Genomic DNA, 12,095 nt, shown 5'->3' with positions numbered 1-12,095 from the left:
CACAGTAGTGACTATAGAAGGTATGGCGTATGATGTGACACACAACAAAGGGTACACCTGGGACACTATCACAACGGTGGGCCCTAGCGCAAGTGAGGGGGGAAGATGGGACACCTCCTGCACTCACCTGCAGCTGTACCCTGCACTCCTGACCAGTCCCTATACAGGATCCGTACATGTTGCCGAACAGGATACCTGAGACCCTGGCAGACCCTGTACTAGCCCTGACTAGTGAGCTGGCAGGCGAGGGACACTAGCCCCACTGCTGCACTAATAAAACACTAGGGGAAGGAAAGACAGATGGTAAAACAACAACAGATAGCTGCAGTCAGAACCAGGACTGCAGCCTACACAGCAATTTGCAAAGAGGGCTCTACCAGCTCCGTCCACCTCCAGGCCAAGCATCCAAATGAGTCAGAATAACTGGCCCCCTCTACTGGGAGAAGAGGGTATATATAGGGACTGGGAGTGATTCCAAACCGGAAGTACCTGAGAGGGTAATGAGAAAGCTCCTGGCAAGGAAAACTGACATAACCCTTATATAGCCAAAAGAAAGGAAATACATTTAATATAGAGAATGTAGCATGGAAACTTTCTAGCCCTAAATCTGTCACTTGTCTCACAATGTAGAGCGATAGCCGTAACAAAAGGAACCTAGATGCTGCATAGGGATATCTGTGTATATACTGTATGTGTGTGTAATGGACCACAATATAGAAATAAAAGGGTTGACCACTTTTGGGGACATTTTCTTACTTTAATGGATGTATTTGAGGCTAAACAATTTTTGCAACTGGGTTTCATTAAAATATTAATTTGCACAGTTTGCCTTTTACAGGCTGTTTGTTTCCCTGCACGTTCAACTTTGGTTTGGTCATAAATCAGCTGAGGAGCTCTGAAGAAGATAAGGGGTGCTTCACACACAGCGAGATCGCTGCTGAGTCACGCTTTTTGTGACGCAGCAGTGACCTCATTAGCGATCTCGCTGTGTGTGACACTGAGCAGCGATCTGGCCCCTGCTGTGAGATCGCTGCTCGTTACACACAGCCCTGGTTCGTTTTTTTATTGTTGCTCTCCCGCTGTGACGCACAGATCGCTGTGTGTGACAGCGAGAGAGCGACGAAATGAAGCGAGCAGGGAGCAGGAGCCGGCATCTGGCAGCTGTGGTAAGCTGTAACCTTCGTTACCAGCCTCCGCCGCTCTCACGCTGCCAGTGCCGGCTCCTGCTCCCTGCACATGTAGCTGCAGTACACATCGGGTTAATTAACCCGATGTGTACTGTAGCTAGGAGAGCAGGGAGCCAGCGCTAAGCAGTGTGCGCGGCTCCCTGCTCTCTGCACATGTAGCGACGTTATGATCACTGCTGCATCGTTGTGTTTGACAGCTAAGCAGCGATCATAACAGCGACATACAAGGTGGCTGTTGCGTCACAGAAAATGGTGACGTAACAGCGACGTCGTTGTCGCTATGTGTGAACCCAGCCTAAGTTACAAATTCTGAAATCAGAATGAGCTCAATGACAGATTCACAGATAACTCAATCTGCAGTCAGACATAGACAGATTGCCACTCAGAGGCTTTAGAAAACAAATGGGGAAAACATTTTGATGAAACCCAAATGCAAAAATAATTGCCTCTAATGCATGCAATTACGATGGAGAAAAAAAATCAGTGTCCCCAAAGATGGGCAACCCCTTTACATGTGTACTGTTTAGAAATATGTGGTCAGTATTGACTGGTGTATGCCACCTCTGTGGAGCACCATCATATATTTATACCCCCTTCTTTTGCAATCATATCTGAAGAGGCTGCCCCCAACACCTGGATCCGGACATTACTAAGAGTCTGTGGTTTTGGCGATATCATAAGGACCCTGTTGGTTCAGCCCCTAAGCACTCTGACAACCACTGATATACAGAAAAATTCTACTGTATAAATTCTGGATGTATGATAAATTTGGAGCACCATTAGTCAGTTTTGTGTAACTGTACACATAGGCGGATTATAATGAGAGCAATCTGGGCTACCGCCCGGGGCCCATGCTCCGAAAAGTAAGTTGCCCCCATTATAATCCGTATGAAATATTTAAAAGATGCTGAGTCATCCGCTCGCCCTGCAGCACGTCGGCTGGATGAGAGCTGCCCTCTCTTTCTGCTCTGCACTAATCTATGTGATGGGGCAGAGCAGGGGAGGAAATGTACTCGAGCAGAGCGGAGGCTGAGAAAGTGAAGGACCTGATCACATGACCGGTGAGGTGGCAGGTCCTGTAGCTGCTGCAGCAGCCTCCGTGCAGCTCCCAGTGTCTTCTCCCCTGCCTGCACCGATCAGCTGAGCTGCAGGATGTGGTAATGTATAGTGTGTAAGGAAATGTGCTTGTTGTAGAGCTGTGTGTGTATATGTGCAGGTTGTCTGACTCTCCTCTCCCTGGCTGACTGGCTGCCTCTTTCTCTCCCTGGCTAGCTGGCTGTCTTTCTCTCCCTGGCTAGCTGGCTGTCTTTCTCTCCCTGGCTGTCTCTTTCTCTCCCTGGCTAGCTGGCTGTCTTTCTCTACCTGGCTAGCTGGCTGTCTTTCTCTACCTGGCTAGCTGGCTGTCTTTCTCTACCTGGCTGTCTCTTTCTCTGACTGGCTGTCTCTTTCTCTCCCTGGCTAGCTGGCTGTCTTTCTCTACCTGGCTAGCTGTCTGTCTTTCTCTACCTGGCTAGCTGGCTGTCTTTCTCTACCTGGCTGTCTCTTTCTCTGACTGGCTGTCTCTTTCTCTCCCTGGCTAGCTGGCTGTCTTTCTCTCCCTGGCTAGCTGGCTGTCTTTCTCTCCCTGGCTGGCTGTCTCTTTCTCTCCCTGGCTGTCTCTTTCTCTCCCTGGCTAGCTGGCTGTCTTTCTCTACCTGGCTAGCTGGCTGTCTTTCTCTACCTGGCTGTCTCTTTCTCTGACTGGCTGTCTCTTTCTCTGACTGGCTGTCTCTTTCTCTCCCTGGCTGTCTCTTTCTCTCCCTGGCTGTCTCTTTCTCTCCCTGGCTAGCTGGCTGTCTTTCTCTCCCTGGCTGGCTGTCTCTTTCTCTGACTGGCTGTCTCTTTCTCTCCCTGGCTGTCTCTTTCTCTCCCTGGCTAGCTGGCTGTCTTTCTCTACCTGGCTAGCTGGCTGTCTTTCTCTACCTGGCTAGCTGGCTGTCTTTCTCTACCTGGCTAGCTGGCTGTCTTTCTCTACCTGGCTGTCTCTTTCTCTGACTGGCTGTCTCTTTCTCTCCCTGGCTGTCTCTTTCTCTCCCTGGCTAGCTGGCTGTCTTTCTCTCCCTGGCTAGCTGGCTGTCTTTCTCTCCCTGGCTGGCTGTCTCTTTCTCTCCCTGGCTGTCTCTTTCTCTCCCTGGCTAGCTGGCTGTCTTTCTCTACCTGGCTAGCTGGCTGTCTTTCTCTACCTGGCTGTCTCTTTCTCTGACTGGCTGTCTCTTTCTCTGACTGGCTGTCTCTTTCTCTCCCTGGCTGTCTCTTTCTCTCCCTGGCTGTCTCTTTCTCTCCCTGGCTAGCTGGCTGTCTTTCTCTCCCTGGCTAGCTGGCTGTCTTTCTCTCCCTGGCTGGCTGTCTCTTTCTCTCCCTGGCTGTCTCTTTCTCTCCCTGGCTAGCTGGCTGTCTTTCTCTCCCTGGCTAGCTGGCTGTCTTTCTCTACCTGGCTAGCTAGCTGTCTTTCTCTACCTGGCTGTCTCTTTCTCTGACTGGCTGTCTCTTTCTCTCCCTGGCTGTCTCTTTCTCTCCCTGGCTGTCTCTTTCTCTCCCTGGCTGTCTCTTTCTCTCCCTGGCTAGCTGGCTGTCTTTCTCTACCTGGCTGTCTCTTTCTCTGACTGGCTGTCTCTTTCTCTGACTGGCTCTCCCTGGCTGGCTGTCTCTTTCTCTGACTGGCTGTCTCTTTCTCTCCCTGGCTGTCTCTTTCTCTCCCTGGCTAGCTGGCTGTCTTTCTCTACCTGGCTAGCTGGCTGTCTTTCTCTACCTGGCTAGCTGGCTGTCTTTCTCTACCTGGCTAGCTGGCTGTCTTTCTCTACCTGGCTGTCTCTTTCTCTGACTGGCTGTCTCTTTCTCTCCCTGGCTGTCTCTTTCTCTCCCTGGCTGTCTCTTTCTCTCCCTGGCTAACTGGCTGTCTCTTTTTCTCCTTGGCTGGCTGTCTCTTTCTCTCCCTGGCTAGCTGGCTGTCCCTTTTTCTCCTTGGCTGGCCGTCTCTTTCTCTCCCTGGCTGACTGGCTGTCTCTTTCTCTCCCTGGCTGACTGCCTTTCTCTTTCTCTCCATGGCTAGCTGGCTGTCTCTTTCTCTCTCTCCCTAGCTGGCTGTCTCTTTCTCTCCCTGGCTGGCTGTCTCTTTCTCTCCTTGGATGGCTGTCTCTTTCTCTGTCTCTCTCTCTCTTTGTCTCTGTCAGTCTCTATCTGTTTCTCCACAGAAATCATATTCCCTCACACATAAGCTTCTTATACTAAGAATGTCTTTCGTTGCCTATAGCAACTAATCACAGCTCCATTGACTTTAATGTAATCAGGTTTTTTGGCAAATAACTATAATAGCACGGGGTTAAATTTTCCCCTCAAAACGTAGTCTGACATTCCCTGAGTCAAATGGAGTGTCTGTGCAAAATATCGTGATTGTAAAGTGATGGTGTGGATTCCGTTAGTGGACATACACACACACACACACACACACACACACACACACACACACACACACACACACACACATATGCACACAGCTTTATATATTAGATATATGCATATGGCTGACGATTCTGTCTTGGGCTCGTCATTTTGATGTCCTGAAAAACAATGCATGCAGCTTTTTTTGGGCAGTCAGAATGATGACTAGCGATTAATCTTTGTTTGATGAGGACTGTTTGCAGAATTGGAGATTTTCCAAGAGTGATGGTGGGACTGTGGAAGGTTCGAGGTAAGTATGCACAGGAGGATCTGAGCTCACCCTGTAAATGCATCACCTGGGTCCTTTCATTGGGAAACGGTACGAGTAGGTCAGCTCCATGTTCAGAGTCGAAGTCCGGCAATAGAAAAAAGTTGTTTCCAGCATCACGTCCAAGAAATAAGGGTAAAAACCAATGTTATTCCATAACTTACTTGGACAAATCCAGCAGGATATATCTAAGACAAAGAACCTCTTTTAGGTGTGAAATGCGTCAGACCTTGTTTTATACTTCGTGGACGTCCATCCAGCCTAGTGTTGGTTTTAACCTTATGGAATAAAATTTGTTCTTCAACCTAATTTCTTGGACGTGATGCTGGAAACAACTTTTTTCTATTGCCGAAGTTTCGAGAAGTAGAGCTGAGCTGTGGTGGAGGCGGAGTCTGAAGGGGCCCCGAAAATGTTGGCATTATGGGGACCTGAAATTCCTGGTGGCAGCCTTGGGCAGGACGTACGTGCAACATACAGGGTGCGGCGCGGCTGAGGGAGTCCCGGCCACCTGTCTGCTGAAGAGGAGCGTCATCTGTAATGGTGACGGCAGATAGCGTTGTTGCAGGCCACGCTGGAGTCCATCAGTCTGAAGAGTGGAGACGGACCAGTGACCTGTTCTGTGGAGGTGCCTGCCGACCTGTTCACTAGCAGCAGGCAACGGCGGCACACTATGTGAAAGGGGGGACAATGGCGACACACTATGTGAAAGGGGGGGCAACGGTGGCACACTATGTGAAAGGGGGGACAATGGCGACACACTATGTGAAAGGGGGGGCAACGGTGGCACACTATGTGAAAGGGGGGACAATGGCGACACACTATGTGAAAGGGGGGGCAACGGTGGCACACTATGTGAAAGGGGGGGGACAATGGCGACACACTATGTGAAAGGGGGGGCAACGGTGGCACACTATGTGAAAGGGGGGCAATGGCGACACACTATGTGAAAGGGGGGGCAATGGCAGCACACTATGTGAAAGGAGGGGGGACGAGGGTGTCTTCTATCAAAGTGTTCTGGGGCATCTGATCTATGTAGTTTCAAGTCTCCATTCCCGATACATCCACTGTGTATGTATAGAGTGGGAATGGAGGATTGAAACTGCATGGGTGAAATGCCCCAGTACACTGTGCCCCACTGGCCCGCCCTCCATCTTGGATATTTCCATTGTCTGAATCCACATATTGTGTGTGCCCCTCCATCAGGATATTCTGCATGTATCATGATGTATGTAGTGGATATAATGGAGGGGCACACACAGAGTGCAGGCTGGGGACAACTGCTGACACCAATCCCAAAACCCATATATATTTTCACTACTACAATAAGGCCATGTGCACACATTGAGTATTTTGTGAGTTTTTTTACCTCAGTATTTTTACAAATACAGAGGTAGAAAAGTCACTAAATGCTGAACGTACAAACACTGCCTTACAAATAATGAGGTAATAAACTCACCAAATACTCAGTGTGTGCACGTGCCCCAAGGCCTCATGCACATGTTCAGTATTAGAGTTTTTGTTACCGTATTTGTTAAGCTATGTTCACATAGGGCGGTTTTGCAGTTTTTTTCCATTGGTTTAATGTAAATACATGCTAATAACAAGCTTTAGCTTTTGCTCAGATTTTGCTGTAGAAAAAAAACACCCTGCGTTCAGTATTGGTGAGTTTTTACCTCAGTATGTGTAAGGCCTCGTGCACACGAGTATTTGGTGAGTATTTTACTTCAGTATTTGTTAAACTATGTTCACACAAAATGTTTTTGCCCAAGTTTTTTTTATTTATTTATTTATTTTTGGGCAGTAGGCTTGTTTACAGCTGGACTGTTCAATACTCCTTATGCTATGTGCGCACGTTGCGTAAATACATGCAGTTACGCTGCACTTTGTAGCGCAACGGAACTGCATGCGTCCTGCGTCCCCTGCACAGTCTATGGAGATTGTGCAGGGGCCGTGCGCACGTGGCGTCTTAGAGCGCAGCGCTTCGGCTGCTGCCCGAAGCGCTGCGTTCTAGAAGTGGCATGTCACTTCTTCCGTGCGCTTTGCCGGCAGCTCCTGCTCTGTCTATGGCAGGAGCTGCAGGCAAAGCGCATGGAATCGGCTTTTTTTTTTCTCTACGGACATTTTCTGCAGCGATTTGAAGCGCACGTGTGCTCTTCAGATCGCTGCAGAAAATTCTGCAGTGACTGTACGCAACGTGCGCACATAGCTTTATTGTTTTTTTATAAACTGAAGGGAATATGTATTAGATTAGTGGATGTTTTTAAGGTTATAGTTTCGGCAACTATTTTTCAGATATCTGTTTCAGGTGTATGATGATGGACCCGTCACATGACCCGTGTGTAGGGATGGGGGGGCCCACAGATCCTGAACAGCCTGGGGCCCTGGTTACCCTTAATCCACCCCTGACTGTACACCATCTATGTTTACCATTAGTCAGTTTTGTGTAACTGTACACATAGGTGGATTATAATGAGAGCAATCTGGGCTACCGCCCGGGGCCCGAGGCTCCAGGGGGCACATGCTCCGAAAACTAAATTACCCCCATTATAATCCACATGAAACATTTAAAAGATGCTGAGTCATCCGCTCGCCCTGCAGCACGTCGGCAGGACGCGGGCCGCCATCAGGCTAATGAGGGGGGCCCGGGTCGCATAGAGAGATGCCCTCTCTTTCTGCTCTGCACTAATCTATGTGATGGGGCAGAGCAGGGGAGGAAATGTACTCGAGCAGAGCGGAGGCTGAGAAAGTGAAGGACCTGATCACATGACCGGTGAGGTGGCAGGTCCTGTAGCTGCTGCAGCCTCCGTGCAGCTCCCAGTGTCTTCTCCCCTGCCTGCACCGATCAGCTGAGCTGCAGGATGTGGTAATGTATAGTGTGTAAGGAAATGTGCTTGTAGAGCTGAGTGTGTATATGTGCAGGTTGTCTGACTGTCTCCTTCTCTCCCTGGCTGGCTGGCTGTCTCTTTCTCTACCTGACTGTCTCTCTCTCTCTCTGGCTCTCTCTTTCTCTCCCTGGCTAGCTGGCTGTCTTTCTCTCCCTGACTGGCTGGCTGCCTCTTTCTCTCCCTGGCTAGCTGGCTGTCTTTCTCTCCCTGGCTGGCTGGCTGTCTCTTTCTCTGACTGGCTGTCTCTTTCTCTCTCTGGCTGACTGGCTGTCTCTTTCTCTCCCTGACTGGCTGGCTGTCTCTTTCTCTCCCTGGCTGACTGACTGGGCAGTAGTCTTGTTTACAGCTGGACTGTTCAATACTCCTTAGGCTAAGTTCACATTTCCGCTAAAATGTATCAGTCTTAATCCACTGCTATGGTAAACAACGGAATCTGTTTAGCGGATTCCGTTGTGTCCCATAGACTTGTATTAGTGGCGGATTGCGACTGATGACCCTGCGTTGCGTCCGCTGCGTCGCGGTCTGTCGTTTTTTGACAGACCGCTGGGCGGGGAGCAACGCAGAATGTAACGTTTTTCTGGCCGTCAAAATTGACGCACCACGCAGGAATCTGCCGCAGGCCGTCACACTTGTAATGTATGTCTATGGTGCTGGAATCCGTCGTAATCCGTCTTACGACGGAATCCAGCGCTGGATTCCGTCATGCTCCACTGAGCATGCCCAGCAGGTTTGGCACACCCACTGGGCTGTCCCAAACACAAACAGATCATGACTGATCCGTCAAAAAACGGACGCACAGCGGATGCAACGGGCGCAACGGATCAGTTTTTTCACAGGATTCCTGTGAAAAACACATCCGTTGCATCAGTTGACAACTTAAGAACGACTGATCTGTTGCTGACGGACCTGACGGATTTAAAACAACAGAAGTGTGAACCTAGCCTTATTGTTTTTTTTATAAACTGAAGGGAATATGTATTAGATTAGTGGATGTTTTTAAGGTTATAGTTTCGGCAACTATTTTTCAGATATCTGTTTTAGGTGTATGATGATGGACCCGTCACATGACCCATGTGTAGGGATGGGGGGCCCACAGATCCTGAACAGTCTGGGGCCCTGGTTACCCTTAATCCACCCCTGACTGTACACCATCTATGTTTGGCTTATTTTACATTACTTTTTAGGCCAATCGTCTTCTATGACCTCCCCCACCCATTGTTGAACGTGATTTCGGAAAAGTTCTAATATCCATAATAAATTGGTCAAAGACTTGATGAGATATTGTATGCAAAATGTAGAGACGCATTTTCTGCCATGGCCTAAATGCAAACATATACAGTTAGGTCCAGAAATATTTGGACAGTGACACAAGTTTTGTTATTTTAGCTGTTTACAAAAACATGTTCAGAAATACAATTATATATATAATATGGGCTGAAAGTGCACACTCCCAGCTGCAATATGAGAGTTTTCACATCCAAATCGGAGAAAGGGTTTAGGAATCATAGCTCTGTAATGCATAGCCTCCTCTTTTTCAAGGGACCAAAAGTAATTGGACAAGGGACTCTAAGGACTGCAATTAACTCTGAAGGCGTCTCCCTCATTAACCTGTAATCAATGAAGTAGTTAAAAGGTCTGGGGTTGATTACAGGTGTGTGGTTTTGCATTTGGAAGCTGTTGCTGTGACCAGACAACATGCGGTCTAAGGAACTCTCAATTGAGGTGAAGCAGAACATCCTGAGGCTGAAAAAAAAGAAAAAAACCATCAGAGAGATAGCAGACATGCTTGGAGTAGCAAAATCAACAGTCGGGTACATTCTGAGAAAAAAGGAATTGACTGGTGAGCTTGGGAACTCAAAAAGGCCTGGGCGTCCACGGATGACAACAGTGGTGGATGATCGCCGCATACTTTCTTTGGTGAAGAAGAACCTGTTCACAACATCAACTGAAGTCCAGAACACTCTCAGTGAAGTAGGTGTATCTGTCTCTAAGTCAACAGTAAAGAGAAGACTCCATGAAAGTAAATACAAAGGGTTCACATCTAGATGCAAACCATTCATCAATTCCAAAAATAGACAGGCCAGAGTTAAATTTGCTGAAAAACACCTCATGAAGCCAGCTCAGTTCTGGAAAAGTATTCTATGGACAGATGAGACAAAGATCAACCTGTACCAGAATGATGGGAAGAAAAAAGTTTGGAGAAGAAAGGGAACGGCACATGATCCAAGGCACACCACATCCTCTGTAAAACATGGTGGAGGCAACGTGATGGCATGGGCATGCATGGCTTTCAATGGCACTGGGTCACTTGTGTTTATTGATGACATAACAGCAGACAAGAGTAGCCGGATGAATTCTGAAGTGTACCGGGATATACTTTCAGCCCAGATTCAGCCAAATGCCGCAAAGTTGATCGGACGGCGCTTCATAGTACAGATGGACAATGACCCCAAGCATACAGCCAAAGCTACCCAGGAGTTCATGAGTGCAAAAAAGTGGAACATTCTGCAATGGCCAAGTCAATCACCAAATCTTAACCCAATTGAGCATGCATTTCACTTGCTCAAATCCAGACTTAAGACGGAAAGACCCACAAACAAGCAACACCTGAAGGCTGCGGCTGTAATGGCCTGGCAAAGCATTAAGAAGGAGGAAACCCAGCGTTTGGTGATGTCCATGGGTTCCAGACTTAAGGCAGTGATTGCTTCCAAAGGATTCGCAACAAAATATTGAAAATAAAAATATTTTGTTTGGGTTTGGTTTATTTGTCTAATTACTTTTGACCTCCTAAAATGTGGAGTGTTTGTAAAGAAATGTGTACAATTCCTACAATTTCTATCAGATATTTTTGTTCAAACCTTCAAATTAAACGTTACAATCTGCACTTGAATTCTGTTGTCGAGATTCCATTTCAAATCCAATGTGGTGGCATGCAGAGCCCAACTCGCGAAAATTGTGTCACTGTCCAAATATTTCTGGACCTAACTGTATTTGTTAATCTTCCCCTATGCTATTCTGGCAACTGAGTGGGCCCTCTGGCTGTTATGTTTCACCAATTTTAGATGATTTTCTGTGTGGCAGCTTCTCTTGGCATAACACAAATGATGTTCAATCATACAGTGTACAAAAATAGAAGTACCACACAATGCCAAGCAAAGTCATGTGAAGAACTTTATGGTTTTATGTATAAGGCTAGTTTCACACTTGCGTTGAACGGTATCCGTTGCATTGCGTTGTGTAACGGATGCAACGGATGTGTTGCATATAGTGGCACAACGGATGCAACGGATGCTGCAAAACAACGCAATTCATTTTGATTTTTTTTTTACAGTTTTACCAGCGGCAGACTATTGTGAACGATCAGCTGATCGCTCCCAGTAGCCGGCCGCTGGGTGATCAGCTGATCGCTCCCTGCAGCCGGCCGCTGGGTGATCAGCTGATCGCTCCCTGCAGCCGGACGCTGGGTGATCAGCTGATCGCTCCCTGCAGCCGGCCGCCGGGTGATCAGCTGATCGCTCCCTGCAGCCGGCCGCCGGGCATGCCGGCGGGCGGGCGCTCAGCTGAGCGCTGTCACTTGCCGGCGGCCGGGCATGCCAGCGGGCGGGCGCTCAGCTGAGCGCTGTGACTTGCCGGCGGCCGGTCGCTCAGCTGAGCGCTGTCGCTTGCCGACGGCCGGGCGCTCAGCTGAACGTTCGGCCACCGCGAGCCAAAATAAAGTTTGATTTAAAAAAAAAAAGAGCATGCGCAGTGAAATCCAGAGGATTCCGCTGCTCAAAATAACGTTACATGCTGCGTTCCTCCCGCTGGGCGGAAGCAACGGAGCGTCGCCCAGCGGAAGCAACGCAGGTCCTTTTGGTACAATCCGTCACCCATACAAGTCTATGGGAAACAGCGGAATCCGTTAACGGATTCCGCTGTTTTCCAAAAGGGCGGATTGTAACGGAAGGAAATAAACGCAAGTGTGAAAGTACCCTTAGAAGGTACTAAAAATCTGGTCTAAAGAAATTCTTAAAATTAGATGACTACAACCTCAGATGAACAACAACACACAAAATAGAAGTGTCATTATTTAATAAAAACTAGGGAAAATGCAGAAGTAGTATGTGAAAAATTAAAGGGGTTGTACGGTAAAAAAAAGAAATCACCTATTCGAAGGATAGGTGATAATTTGTAGATGGGTACGACCACTGGACCTGCATTGATCAGTCTAACGGGGCTAAACATTTCATGTTCTGCAGTAGGAGCAGTGCGCATGCTCAACTGCTGCTCTATTCATTC

This window comes from Anomaloglossus baeobatrachus, chromosome 4 (assembly GCF_048569485.1).
Source record: "Anomaloglossus baeobatrachus isolate aAnoBae1 chromosome 4, aAnoBae1.hap1, whole genome shotgun sequence".
NCBI lineage: Eukaryota > Metazoa > Chordata > Amphibia > Anura > Aromobatidae > Anomaloglossus > Anomaloglossus baeobatrachus.
This window is presented reverse-complemented; position numbering follows the sequence as displayed.